General features: G+C 35.1%; 1 pseudogene; it reads right to left on the bottom strand.

Moving 5' to 3' along the window:
- Positions 1-779: 779 nt before the first annotated feature.
- LOC136227449 (auxin-responsive protein SAUR72-like) lies at positions 780-1,330 on the bottom strand (annotated as a pseudogene).
- Positions 1,331-14,932: the final 13,602 nt, after the last annotated feature.

The following is a 14,932-nucleotide window of genomic DNA, read 5'->3' as shown; positions in this document are numbered from 1 at the left end:
AACGGAAATCTATAGTAGTTTTTCCTATTTTCTGAAAGTCGTTTTAAAACCGTTTTAGAACATATATATATATATTTAAAATCGTTTTTATATTTAAATATATATGTTTCAGAAATTGATAGTTTTCTGTTTTGATTATCGAATGAAAATTTGTTTAAAAGTTTGTTTTACCAATTTGTAAATCAAAATGTTAAATGAATTAAAATCAAAATAATTGGGACGTGCATAATTAAAGTTTTGTATAGTTATATTAATCTAAAGATTAATATAAAAGATACGAAAACTATTAGAAGTAAAATTGGATGAAAGTTAATTGATAAGTTAATGTGATTAACATAAATATTACATAAGATAGTTATGTAATCAACCAATTAAATTTAGGGTAAATTCAAAAAAAAAAACCCTGTGGTTTGACCGATTTCCAAAAAAAACCCCTGTGGTTTGTTTTTACCAAAAAAAAAGAGCGTGGTTACGCCGTTACCCGAAAAACGGAAAATGGATTAACGGCGTTAAAATGCTGATGTGGCACAGGGGTAAAATTGGAAAAACTAATTTTTTTTTATTTTTTCTTTTTCTTTTGCTTTCTTCTTCTTCTTCTTCCTCCTCATCTTCTTCTTCTTAAAATCTGCATTTTCTGCTCCAAATAGAAACCAAGCAGCACGAGAAAATCGAAGATCGGAGATCGAGAAAAGTAAATTGACAAGAAATTAGAGCAAAAAAAGAAGTAATTATGTATATTTCCATTGAAGCAAGCTTCGATCTCTGATTTACAAAGGACATTGAATAAAAAAAAGCTGTTTAGAAGGAAAAATGTCTTCCATTATCAAAAAAACCAGAAAAAAAGAGGAATATGTACAGCAAAACTACGAAGAACAAAGATCAGATGATTCAACAACTCAGCGCTAACAATAAACCGCTCCATCTCATCCCCGACGTAAACAGGCACGTGACCTTCCGGTCCAGGCTTTCTGCATCCGGCACGCCTCGCTATTTTCACCAGACACCAGAATGACTCCGGAATGACTCCGCACGTCGTGGAGATCTGGAGCCGGAACATCTCATCTCCTCGCTTGCGATTGTGAATCAGAGCGGAGGAGACTGTACTGTGACGAGTCGGCGACTCGTGAGAGACGGCGAATCAACTGCTTCATTATCGATGTCTTTAGAGCCAGCAGATTAGAAGAAGGAGGAGGAGCTTCAATTCGGTGAACGGAAGTACGGAAAAGAGTGGCGGAGGTTCGGATTCACAAAAAATCGGAAGAGGATTTAGAGATGGAAGACGAAGAAGATGGAGGTCCGGATGAGTAGAAGAAGAAGCAGCCGAGGAAGAGAGAAGAATGAGGATGAGAAGAAGAAGAAGCCCAGGAAGAAGAAGGGGATTTTTTTCTTTTTCTTTATTTTAATTTTTTTTTGTTTTTTATTATTTTAATTTTTTTATTTTAATTTGGACAATTTTACCCTTTGCCACGTCATCAAAACTAACGGTGTTAAGGCATTTTCCGTTTTTCTGGTAACGGCGTATAACACATTCCTTTTTTTTGTATTAACAAACCACAGGGTTTTTTTGGAAATCGGTCAAACCACAGGGGTTTTTTTTGGAATTTACCCTTAAATTTATTTAATTGAGTCTATGCATGTTTGGAGTTATGGACATATTTGGACCCTCTTGAGTCTTTTGGTATTTTTGAAATAGGGCCTGCGAGTCCTGCCTTTCTACTATCTATTGTAATTTCTCCTCTCATCTGATTCCCTTCAATTCAATTGAAGTTTTCTTTAGTAGTATAGAAATTAATATGTAATTTCAAGGCGCCATGGAGAAGACGGAGGACCTAAAGAGAAATATGTAATAGTTAGTATTTCCTTAGGTTTTCCCTTTTTATTCCGTCTCTGGCTCGACGGAATAATTTAGATGATATGTCCATAACGCCAATGTATGTGAATGTATGTGTCTGATGTATGCTGAAGCAAATCAAGACTAAGTTAGATTATGAGACCTAAAATAAAACCCCTCATTAAAAAGTTAAGTAAATAAACAAGTTATTAAAATCGGTTGCCCCTCCCTAATATTATAATTCAGCCGGCAGTGCTGAGGGCCTTTGGGTTGTTGAGTAAACTCAAGCTCGGGGTCCTTTCGGTAACACGTGAATTATCGAAAATCATTTTTCATGAATATGGGGTAATACTTAAATTAGATTATGATAATTGGATGAGTAAACTCATGTTGTCATAAACTAATGGGCAAGACGGTTGGGATTAATATGAATAGCATATTAGTTACTAATGTGGTTAGTAACCCAATAACCTAGGAATCACATTAAAGATGTGATTGATTACATGAATCTACCTAATGAATGAGACTAGCTTGTTGAGTAAACTCAAGGCGAAATCTCAGGAGTTAGGATCCTAGCTCACTAAAGGATTTGTGAAATTCTTCGAATTAATATGGAGGGCTATTAATTTGGCAAAATAGTGGGAGCAATCTAAAATAAACTAAAAGGCCTATAATTTTAGATTGATATACTTTAAGCAAATGAATGACATACGTTTACTCTTTCTCACTCTCAGGTTTAATTAAACCCACTCTTATAATCATGACTAAAACCAATCTGCAAAACATTCTTACCGATAACAAATTGAATGGTTCAAACTTCACTGACTGGTTTCGTAACCTCAAAATTGTTTTGAAGTTCGATAAAATAGGGTATGTACTTGATACATCGATACCCCCTCTCCCTGCTGATGATGCTCCCATTGAGGAAATTGATGCTTACCAGAAGCATGAGGCTGATGATGATCATGCCGGATGCATCATACTTGCATCGATGACACCGGAATTACAAAGGCAACATGAGGAAATGGATGCATATTCCATCATCATGCACCTAAAGGAATTGTTTGGGAAACAAACCAGGTGCGGACGCTACGAGATATCCAAGTTGCTATATCGTAGTAGGATGCAAGAGGGCACATCTGTCATGACACATTGTGTCAAGATGATTGGCTACATTACCAAACTTTCTAGTATTGGATTTGCGATGGATAACGAATTAAGTATAGACTTAATTCTTCAATCCCTCCCAGAAAGTTATTCATAGTTCATTATGAACTATCAGATGAATGACTTGCAAACCTCTCTTGAAGAGCTTGTAAATATGCTCAAGTCAGTTGAGCCCAATATCAAGAAAGACAAAGCCATACCGGCTCTTGTCATTGAGGGATCAAAGAAAAGGAAAGGGAGCTATCCCAAGAAAGGTAAGAAAGCCGTGCACTACAAAGCTAAAGGAAAGGAAGTGAAGAAGCCCAAAGGAGAGTGCCACTTCTGTGGTAAAGACGGGCATTGGAAGAGGAACTGCAAGGAGTACCTAGCCTCCCTCGAGAAGGGAAATGGCAGTGCTTCAACATCTGGTATGTTTTATATTGAAATAAATACAGTTTCACTGTCTGAATCTTGGGTATTAGATACCGGATGTGGATCTCATATTTGTACAAATATGCAGGAGCTAAATCAGACTAGGGAACTAAAGAAAGAAAGCATAAGCTTGCGAGTAGGAAATGGAGCAAGAGTTGCCGCCCTCGTAATTGGAGATTATGTTTTAAATTTGCCCTCTAGGCTTGTAATAGAATTAAGGAATTGTTTATACGTTCCTCAAATGTCTCGCAACATTATTTCTATTAGCCGTCTTGTTGACAACGGTTTTCATATTTCAATAAAAGACAAGAGTTGCAATTTTTATAAAGATTCGATCTTTTATTTTTCAGGAATTTCACAAAATGGGATTTATGTGTTAGATAACAAAATTCCTGCTTTTGCAATTGATACCAAAAGACATAAGCTAGATAATTCAACTTACTTGTGGCATTGTCGTTTAGGCCACATAAACAAGAGACGCATGCTAAAGCTACATTCAGATGGGCTTATAGATCCAATCGATCCCGAATCATTGGAAACACGTGAATCATGTTTAAAAGGTAAAATGACAAAGACACCCTTTAGCAATAAAGGTGAGCGTGTATCAGACACTCTAGGACTCATTCATTCAGATGTATGTGGTCCTATGTCAGTCCAAACAAGAGGAGGATTCAGATTCTTCATAAGCTTCATAGATGACCATACCTGATATGGTTACATCTACTTGATGAAGCACAAGTCAGAAGCTTTTGAGAAATTCAAATGCTTCAAGAATGAAGTAGAAAATCAATTAGGAAAGAAAATAAAGACGCTTCGATCTGATCGAGGTGGCGAATATCTTTCAGATGATTTTCTGAATTATCTAACTGAATGTGGGATATGCTCACAATGGACACCTCCCTATACACCACAACACAATGGTGTGTCCGAGAGGAGAAACAGTACCCTATTAGATATGGTACGATCCATGATGAGCATGGCCTTACTTCCAAAGACGTTCTGGGGCTATGCCTTAGAAACTGCCCTCTTCACCCTAAATCGAGTACCAATTAAATCCGCTAGTTCCACGCCATATGAATTGTTCGTTGGTAGGAAACCCGTGTTTTCATTTATGAGAGTATGGGGTTGTTCAGCCTTTGTCAAACGCATTGCGTCCGACAAACTAGATTCGAAATCTGATAAATGTTTCTTCATTGGATACCCTAAGGAAACTATGGAATATTACTTCTATCATCCAGATGATCAGAAAGTAATCGTATCCAAGCACGCAATCTTCTTAGAGAAAGAGTTTCTCGAAGAAACACAAAAGGGAAGCATGATTGAACTTGACGAAGTTCAAGAAGAAGAAACACCGACTGAAACAACAGAGGCGGTTGAGGTACCCGAAGGAGTCCCATTAGATGAGACTCCAGTGCCACCTATTCGTAGATCACAAAGAGTTCGTGAACTCCCAGTTAGATATGGTTTTCTAGTGGGAGATGATAATGAGGTTCCCGTGTTAGACGACGAACCCGAAAACTACGAAGAGGTTCTTACTAGTCTAGATTCTAAAGCATGGCTTGAGGCCATGGATTCTGAAATGGATTCCATGTATACTAACCAAGTGTGGACTTTGGTTGATCCACCCGAAGGGATAATACCCATTGGGTGCAGGTGGATCTTCAAAAAGAAGACAGACATGGATGGGAAGGTTAGCACCTACAAAGCTAGGTTAGTAGCGAAAGGATATCGTCAGAAGCAAGGAATTGATTATGACGAAACTTTCTCTCCTGTGGCTATGTCCAAATCAATCAGAATCATGCTTGTAATTTCCGCTCACTACGATTATGAGATTTGGCAAATGGATGTGAAAATAGCTTTCCTAAACGGAAACCTGCTTGAGGATGTATATATGATGCAGCCTGAAGGTTTCATATCGAAGGATGCAAATAAAGTTTGCAAACTTCAGAGATCCATTTATGGACTCAAGCAAGCATCTAGAAGCTGGAATAAGCGTTTTGACGAAACCATAAAACAATTTGGTTTTGAACAAAATTGCGAAGAAGCTTGCATTTACAAGAAAGCAAGCTTGCATTTCTCATACTATATGTGTACGATATATTATTAATGGGATTGACATTGCTCTCTTACAGTCCGTGAAAGTATGGTTATCTGGTAACTTCTCAATGAAAGACTTTGGTGAAGCAGCTTATATACTTAGTATAAAGATCTATAGAGATAGATCGAGAAGACTGCTTGGTCTTTCACAGGCTACATACATTGAAAAGGTGCTAAATTGGTTTAGCATGTTTGAATCGAAACGAGGTAACTTACCCATGTTACATGGAGTAAAGTTAAACAATCATCAATGTCCTAAAACTGATGATGATAAACGATGCATGGCTGTAGTCCCGTACGCCAGCGCAATCGGTTCGATTATGTATGCTATGCTATGCACTAGACCTGACGTAGAGTTCGCGTTATCTGTAACGAGTCGTTACCAAGGGAATCCGGGAGACGAGCATTGGATTGCCGTCAAAAACATTCTTAAGTACTTGAGAAGAACTAAAGATATGTTCCTAGTGTACGGAGAAGGTGATCTGAAACTAGAAGGATTTTGAGACGCAAGTCATCTCACAAATGAGAATGATTATAAATCCCAATCAGGATACCTGTTTATCTTGAATGGGGGCGCGGTCAGTTGGAAGAGTTCCAAGCAGAGAAGCGTAGCTTTCTCTGCGACCGAGTCAGAGTATATCGCAGCTGCGGAAGCAGCAAAAGAAGCGGTTTGGATTAGAAAGTTCATTACAGAACTAGGTGTGGTGCCTGACATTGTCAATCCCATTACACTGTACTGTGATAACAATGGAGCCATTGCGCAAGCAAAGGAACCACGGTCTCATAATGCATCCAAGCATTACCTTAAGAAATATCACATCATTAGAGAGATTGTGGCTAGAGGAGATGTGAGAATAGAAAGAGTACCTACAGAGGACAACGTTGCAGATCCATTGACAAAGCCTTTAACCCAGAGAATACATGATCGTCATTTAACTTCTACTGTGATAAGTTTTAGAAACAATTGGTTTTAGTCCAAGTGGGAGTATGTTGGGGTTTAGTGTCCTATAGACAATTGTTCTAGGATAAAAACTTAATGTAAATGAATTGTTCTTTATATCATTTGTTTAAAGAGATATATGTTTTATAACTATATGAAGGCAATCCATTTTAAGCACTAAATAAAGTCTAATAAAAGGAAATCCGTAAGTTTATTTAAAGTGATTATAAAGTGTTTATACAAGTATGAAATGAGACAAAACTTTATAGTAAACTGATAAACTTAAAACCACCCCAAGTCAAGTGATATGTTTGGATTGACATATCACTATTGAGACTTGTATGTAACAATGTCTTCTGTCCGACAGAAAGCTGATCTAACAAGCTTCATATATACAGATATCTGGACAGTTACATAGATCCGATGAAACGTTGTTCATTAGGATTGGGGATCCGATTTGAGATAACAGGATGGGTAGATTCATCCTTGTCACATGTTCATCTCATTGGTATTAATAGGTATAACTAATCCTCAAACTCAAAGGAATATTAATTGGTATTCTGGATTACGGAATGTGATGCTTTGACTCTGGTGTAACACGATCCTTAACAGAGATGACTCTGGGGTGTGAACAGTAGATGTTGGGTATCACAGGAAGTAATTGCGGAGTCGTTATATATTGGATTGAGCATTTATCACTCCCGATAAATGGGAGATACATCCATGGATCGCTTGTGGAAGACTCGACTCTAAATCCTTGCAAGGTGATAGCTTAAGAGTAAGAAATACAGATTTCACTTAACCTATCTTTTTGAGTTGACTCGGCCTGTACAAGTAAAACGAACGTCTCGCTATATGTGACTTGACATCACCCATAGTGATAAGATTCAGTTCAAGGATGTAGTTGATAAAGGATCAAATTATACTGTAACTAATACGGAAAGGTTAACGACAGAATCAACCTGTCTTCTTATAGCCCTGAGGGAATGATTACGGACTTGCTAATCACATACTCTGTACATCATTCCGTTATGCAAAGATTAAATATAATTCTTTGAAAATTAATTTAATAACGTTGTATACGGCTAGAAGCAATAAGAACCTAATGGATCACACATAAGACTTGGAACCTAAAAGAGAGATAGATGTTAATTAATTGATAGAAGCCCAATTGAGTCCAATAAGGCCCATGGACATGAGGGGGTCGAAATTCATGTAGTGATATACATGAATAATTAATTTGATTTTGTTAATCCTAATTAGATTAGGAATATGAATTAAATTAATTAAGAGATAATTAAGTTAGGGGTTTTAATTAGATTAATATACTCCTATTATTATCCAATAAGGTTATTATTATTATCCTTAATATATTAGATATATAGTGAGATAATAATTAGGAATTCTATTCCGAATGGAATTCCTATTCAGTAACCTAATTCTATCTAACTAGGGATTAGATACAAGAGATTATAAATACCCCTTCCCTTGAGATTTTCGAAATCCAAGCAAGTCATACCCTACTTGTGATTTTCGAAATTCACCTAGTCCAAGAGAGAGAAAATTCGACACCCCTAGTTCGAGGACGAGATTTCTCTACGGCTTCGTTTGATCAATTGATTTTCATCTATTTCTTTTATCATTGATCTTGTGTTGATTAGTTAGAGGCAATCTACTTTGGTTGCTATTCAACGGTTGATACTAAATTAATCTTCCCGTGTTTTATTTCGTGTTTGGGAACTTGAAGAAGAAAAACAAACAAAAGGGAGAAATTCGTTTTACTACTCCTACATCAGGCCAGTTCACGATTTCGCGGATTCCCGGAGATTGAACCGTTGGATCGTCGCGATTTTTGGACAGGAGGTTCTAGACATATTCTTCCACGTTTGCACCGAAGGGATTGTCGTTCGGAGGTCTGGAAGGTCTGTTTCGGATAGGGGCAGATTGGTAGACAGTTTCTATCTCTTTTGAAGTTGTGGGCACTTCGTTTGCAACGGTAGATAGAACTTCTAAAAGGTATTTCTTCTTATCCTTCTTTATATGAAATAACGGTTAACGGATCTTGTGATTAAATGGAAATAGGTTAAAAATTTTATATTTTCGCTGCTATACTTTAGCTTAATTTCCAACAAGTATGTGTGGGAACATGTGAAGGGCACAATTTACTAGGTAAGGATGGGCTACTACATAGTGGTTTTTGTGAAGTTGAAGATGCAATAGGATTTTTAAGAGTTGAAGAGATAGATGGAAGATTATGGTCTTTTAAAGGATTAGGACAAGTTGGTGAGATATAATAACTTTTTGAATTACGAGTAGCACTAGTATTATGGGGAAAACAAAATGATTATGTATCATATGATAGTCTAGCAAGTATATATGGGTGAAGGGTTGGTATGTGTACTTACTAATATGGTGGAACCACTTGTAAGATATTAATATGAATTAGTCCTTTAACTACTTGGTTAAGTTTTTATTGCAAATTATTCCATGACATGGTATAAGAATCTTTTTGATCAAGCGATCGATGGTTCGAATAGTGACAACCTCATTTGTAGATTAAATTATAGGACATCGTAATATGAGCCTGTGTTGTGAATGCTTCAAGATTAGTGGGCATTGACATGCAAGGGTGTGTCAGATGTTAATATGGATTAGGTCTTTAACTATCATGTTGAATTATAGGAATCATGAGCGAGCGAGAGAAAAAATAATGTGACAGATAAATGTTGAATTTCTGGGCTCCGTCAAAGGTCAAGCTTACTGATATTTCCTTTGAAGGCATCAAGGGTTCAACACCCACTCCTGATGCAATTTCAATCAACTGTATGCCTGGAAGTTGCACAAATATAGGACTTGTTGACATTGATCTCAAAATTACTAGAACTAAAGGACCTCCAATAGCTAATTGTACCAATATTAAGCCAACTATGACCGGAACTGTGAATCCTACAGGATGTTAATGTTAATTAATGCAAATCCACACCTATTTTTGACCTTAATACAATTTTCTATGCGAGAGTTTTTGCAATTTTTGTTATATATATATTGATATGTAATATTAATTCATCTCTGCTATTGATGCTAATGGATTATTGTATCTTTTTTTTAGAATATATTAATTAATTATTTTGAGACCATTACCTTTTCTTATTCTCCACATGTTTTATATATCCCTACACTTAATATACACATTTTTATGGTTTGATGATGCATTTGTACCATAACATTAGATACTTGCTACCCTAATTGCAGAATATAATATAATTTTCTCTACTAGTTAAAACCACCACTTTTATATGGTTTAAGTTGGTTGAGACACAAGATCATCTATTCAAATGGGGTTCGAATTCTGGAGATGATAATGCAGTTGGAATAAAAAAAAGTTGAGCATCTCCTAAAAAATGCGGTCAAGAACTCCACCACCAGCAATGGGCTTTCCCTATCTTTACATGTTATTGAGTGGTTATTCATATCTAATAAAAAAGCTAGGATGTAACAAGGAAAGGTTTATCAGTAGCAAGAAAAGTTGTTGACTTCACATTTACTATTTGCTTATTTTAATGTTTAAGAAATCAGGTAATCTCCAAAAAAAATATGCAATATCCATTAACACAACATCGAGTTTCTTTACATGGCACTGAATCACCATCACAATATCCAATTAGTTGTAAATTACTTAAAAAAATGTAAAATAAGCCATAGTTCATGGTACCTTTAAGATACCGAATAAGATAAAGAACATCATCCATATGATGAGAACAAGGAATGTGCATGAACTGATTGAGTTCTTGGACAACAAAACCAATAACAAGATGAGTAAAATTAAAATAAATCAACCGAAATAAACCTATGATGAACGTATGTTGTGTGATAAATAGATCCAATAGAGAATTCCATGTCAATATCTAGTCGCATAGGAAAAGAAGGAAGAGCTTGATCAATACCAACATCAGAAATCAAATTAGAGAAATATTTACGTTGAGATAAAAAAAAGATGTCGTCATTTTCCCTTGCTATTTTAATACCAAGGAAATATTGAGCGTGGCCTAAACCTTAATGGTAAAAGAAGAATGAATATATTGTTTAAAATCTTCAATAGAAGTTTCAGAGTTACTAGTTATAAGAACATCGTCTATAGAGACAATAAGAACATGAATTACACCTTTTTGAACATATGTAAAAAGGAAACTATGAATATAGCTTGGGTGAAATCAAACATTATTATTTGAGAAGTAAATTCCTTGTTCCACGATCGACCAACCTGTTTAAGCCCATATATGGATTTCCTCAATTGGCAAACTTGACCGTAAAGTGCTTTGGTATAACCTTGTGGCAGATTGAAATAGATTAATTCATTGATAAATCCATAAAGGTCATAATTGTTAATATTAATTTGATGAATATGACATGCCTTAGATGCATCAATAGCAAACAATAAATGAACTGTAACAACTATAGTGCCGGGAGAAAAAAATCTCAACATAATAAATTCCTTGAATCTGATTACAACCCCGATGTACAATTTGAGCCTTATAAAGATCAACAAAACCATCCAGTTTACGATTAATACGAAAAATCCACTTAGTTGATGTATGTTTATTTCCCTTAGGAAGAGAAGTAATATCCAATGTATTGTTGTCTTCCAAGGATCGTGACTAGATTATAAATATATTGCAGGTTCTTTAGTAGTGTCGATTGTGGTGAGATCAGCATTAATTGTATGGGTAAAAAGAAGTAATTTAATAAAAGAAGGGGGATAAGGGATAAGAGGCATGTGCCAAAAAATCATCTAACCACGTTGATAGTTTAATAGATATTCCACTTTTAGTATCGCGTGAAAGAGGTAATGACAGAGTTTAGCTGTAGCTAACGGTCAAGTATGTGTGGGAACATATGAAGCGCACAATTTACTAGGTAAGGATGGGTTGCTACATAGTGGTTTTTGTGAAGTTGAAGATGCAATAGGGTTTTTAAGATTGAAGAGATAGAAGGAAGATCATGGTCTTTTAAAGGATTAGGACAAGTTGGTGAGATATAATAACTTTTTGAATTAGGTGTAGCACTAGTATTATGGGGGAAAAAAGATTATGTATCATGTGATAGGTTAGCATGTATATGTGGTGATGGGTTGGTATTACGAATACGATGGAACCACTTGTAAGATATTAATATGAATTAGTCCTTTAACTATCTGGTTGAGTTTTTATTTCAAATTGGTCCATGACATGGTATAAGAATCTCTTTGATTAAACGATCGATGGTTCGAAAACTGACAACCTCATTTGTTGATTAATTTATAAAACATCGTAATATGAGCCTATGTTGTGCCTGCTTCAAGCCTAGTGGGCATTGACATGCAATGGTGTGTCAGATGTTAATATGGATTAGGTCTTTAACTATCATGTTGAATTATAGGAATCATGAGCGAGCGAGAGAGAAAATAATATGACAGATACATATTGAGATAGTATTTGAACATAATTAATTCTCACTAATTAAACAAAGTTAGGGTTACAAAATATATATAATGGGGATTGCGGAATAACATTTAAAAGGGAATATACATACTTATAATCCTAAACCTAAACTGTAAAGAAGAGTTAAGGATAAGAATGTGTTTTATATCCTTAAACTCTCTTAATGATAAACACAAGTTAATACAATTCAATATTCATCACAAAGCCTAGATTGTATATCACCATATAATGAAACATGGTATTAGAGCCTCTTTAGTCAAGTGATAAAGGGTTCGAATACTAATAACCTCATTTGTTGATTAAATTGCATGACATGGTAATATGGGCCATTATTGTGCACGTTACAAGCCTAGTAGGAATTTGTATGAGGAGGGCATATATGATATTAATATGAATTGAGCCTTTAACTGCCAACAAGCTTTTCGTTTAAAGATGCAGCTACTGTAATTTAAGTCTTCTACTCCTTATTGCTTTGAACTGAGGAAAGAATTAAATTCAAAATATGCAGTCTGCTCCTCCTCATTAGGTTCTTCTGATTTGGTACATCGTTATTAGCAAGAAGAGAGTGATTCTCTTTGTGGGTATTTATGTTATTCCCTTGTTGCATCTTAGGGCTAAAGCTCTTGAAAGTTTGGTTATAAGTGAGTTCCTTTTTATTATGTTATTGTTTGTTTCTCTTTTATCTCTTGGATTACTTCATATTTTTGTATTTTGTGATTATGGGGTTTTCACATTTTATGACTATGATTTTGCCTTTTCAAGTTTTATTTACTTCTTGTGAGTATAGGTTATGATTGATTTCATCAACAACTGATAATGCAACCTTGGATTAGTATTTCATCAACGACTGGTTTCATATATACATAAATTTGTTGTTAACTCAAAAATAGAACAAATTGAAAATGAAGACAGTAATAGTGAAAGTGATAACTAAATAAGTAAATGATAACAATATATGTAGAAGCATCAGTAGAATATAAACCTAATAAGATTATAAAACGATGAATATTTATAGACAGTGGAGCTGATATATGTTTACCCAAGCAAGATGTATTAGTTTCCCATAAATGGAAAAGATCTAAAGGTCATAAAGTAAGAGTCGCGTGATTTAATGAACAAGTTAAATAATTAGATATCATAGCCGAAAATATGAGACTAATACTTAATAAGATAATATTTACCCATAATTTATCAATAAAATAATATGATAAAACACATATTATTAGGAAATAATTTCTTAGATTTCTTTGAAACACAGATTATAAAACGAGAAACAATTAGTCTTTTAACTCCTTGTAATAAATGGATTATATTCAAGAGAGTAATACCTTTATATCCACTAATAATAAATAATATAAAAACAAACTGAGATAATAATTTAGAAATTTTAAAACAAAAATATTTGGAATCACTATGTCATTTTGGATTTCACATGACACAAGATACATGATAAAGATTTGTTTTCGTGTCGTCTGATTATTTTTCGTGACAGTATATTAAAATTTTGTCATCTGAAAGCGTAAGTTTAAATCAGCTCAATTCAAATGTGGCCTTCCGATGACACAACTCTGTCATCTATAAAAAGCACGGGTTTAAGTCAAAATTTACTTAATCATTAGATGACAGTAGTTATAAATAAATGTCGTTGTTTGCGGAAAACAAAAAAAAACCGGCAATGAAATTTTCACTTACGCGGCCAACGAAAACTTATCGCGCTCAATCTGTTTGACTGAAATTTCAGCTCATATATAAACCCCTCTCTCATTCCAAATCCCTAACTAGGTTTCGTGTAGCTCGTCTTCATCTCTCCCACCCCTAACTAGATTTCGTGCAGCTCGTCTTCATCTTTCCCACCCCTCTTTTTGGCTATCTCCGGCCGGTTGCTTTCTCACTGGGTCAAAACAAGGTAATGATAAGCCATATTTACTTTGTTCCTAGATGTGTTAGAGTTTCATTGTTCTTTACTATTCCTTTTCCTCATCCGATTTACTCTTGTGTATGTTGATTTCAGCAACTGGAAACAATATCTATTATATCGTTGAAAAGATTAAATCTCTGGTCTTTATCTTTTTTAACCTAGGGCAATATATACTTCGTGATGCTATTATGGGTGATGCTGACATAGGTAAATATTGGTCTTTTTATTTGCAGGGATAGTACATAAGAGTGTTGAAGTATATGGGACGGCTGATGGAAGAGATGGTTTCATGCTTACAACATATGGGAAGATTTCTTTAACTTGTTGAGTACATATATTGTTATGTTGGTTGCATGTATGATGTTGTTGTATGCCTTAGTCAGATATGAGTAGGTGATAAAGGGTTGTGTATAGGAATTTCCATGAACTGAATTTGTTTGTATATACAATAGTCAGACATGAGTATGTGATAAACAATGGTTGTGTATGTGTATTGCTATGAAGCGTATGGTTGATGTTCTATTTCGGGAGCTAGAACTGACTATGAGTATGTTTATGAACATGCTTAGTGCTACTTGTATATAACTTAATCAGTGAAGTATAGTGATATAGTCAACTGTTGCTATCTGTGTCACTTGAATTTACATTTATAGCATGTTCTGTGTCACTTGAGTACAGTCAATCATATTCATATGGTTATCTAAATCTCCATCACTATGTATGGCGTCACTTGGCTTGGTATGCTTATGGGAAAGCATTCAACATGGTGTTGTTTATGTGTATTGCTATGAAGCTTATGGTTGATGTTCTGTTGAGGGAGCTATAGAACTGACTCTAAGTATGTGTATGAACATGCTTAGTGCTACTTGTATATAACTTAATCAATGAAGTATGGTGATATAGTCAACCGTTGCTATCTGTGTCACCTGAATATACATATATAGCATGTTCTGTGTCACTTGAGTACAGTGAAGCATAGTTATATGGTCATCTAAATCTCCATCATTATGTATCGTGTCACTTGGCTTGGTATGCTTATGGAAAAGCATTCAACATGGTGATGAAGTTATATGGTTCTAACACCACAAGTT

This window comes from Euphorbia lathyris, chromosome 4 (assembly GCF_963576675.1).
Source record: "Euphorbia lathyris chromosome 4, ddEupLath1.1, whole genome shotgun sequence".
Taxonomy (NCBI): Eukaryota; Viridiplantae; Streptophyta; class Magnoliopsida; order Malpighiales; family Euphorbiaceae; genus Euphorbia; species Euphorbia lathyris.
Note: the sequence above shows the minus strand (reverse complement) of the source record. Positions and strands in the feature narration are given on the sequence as shown.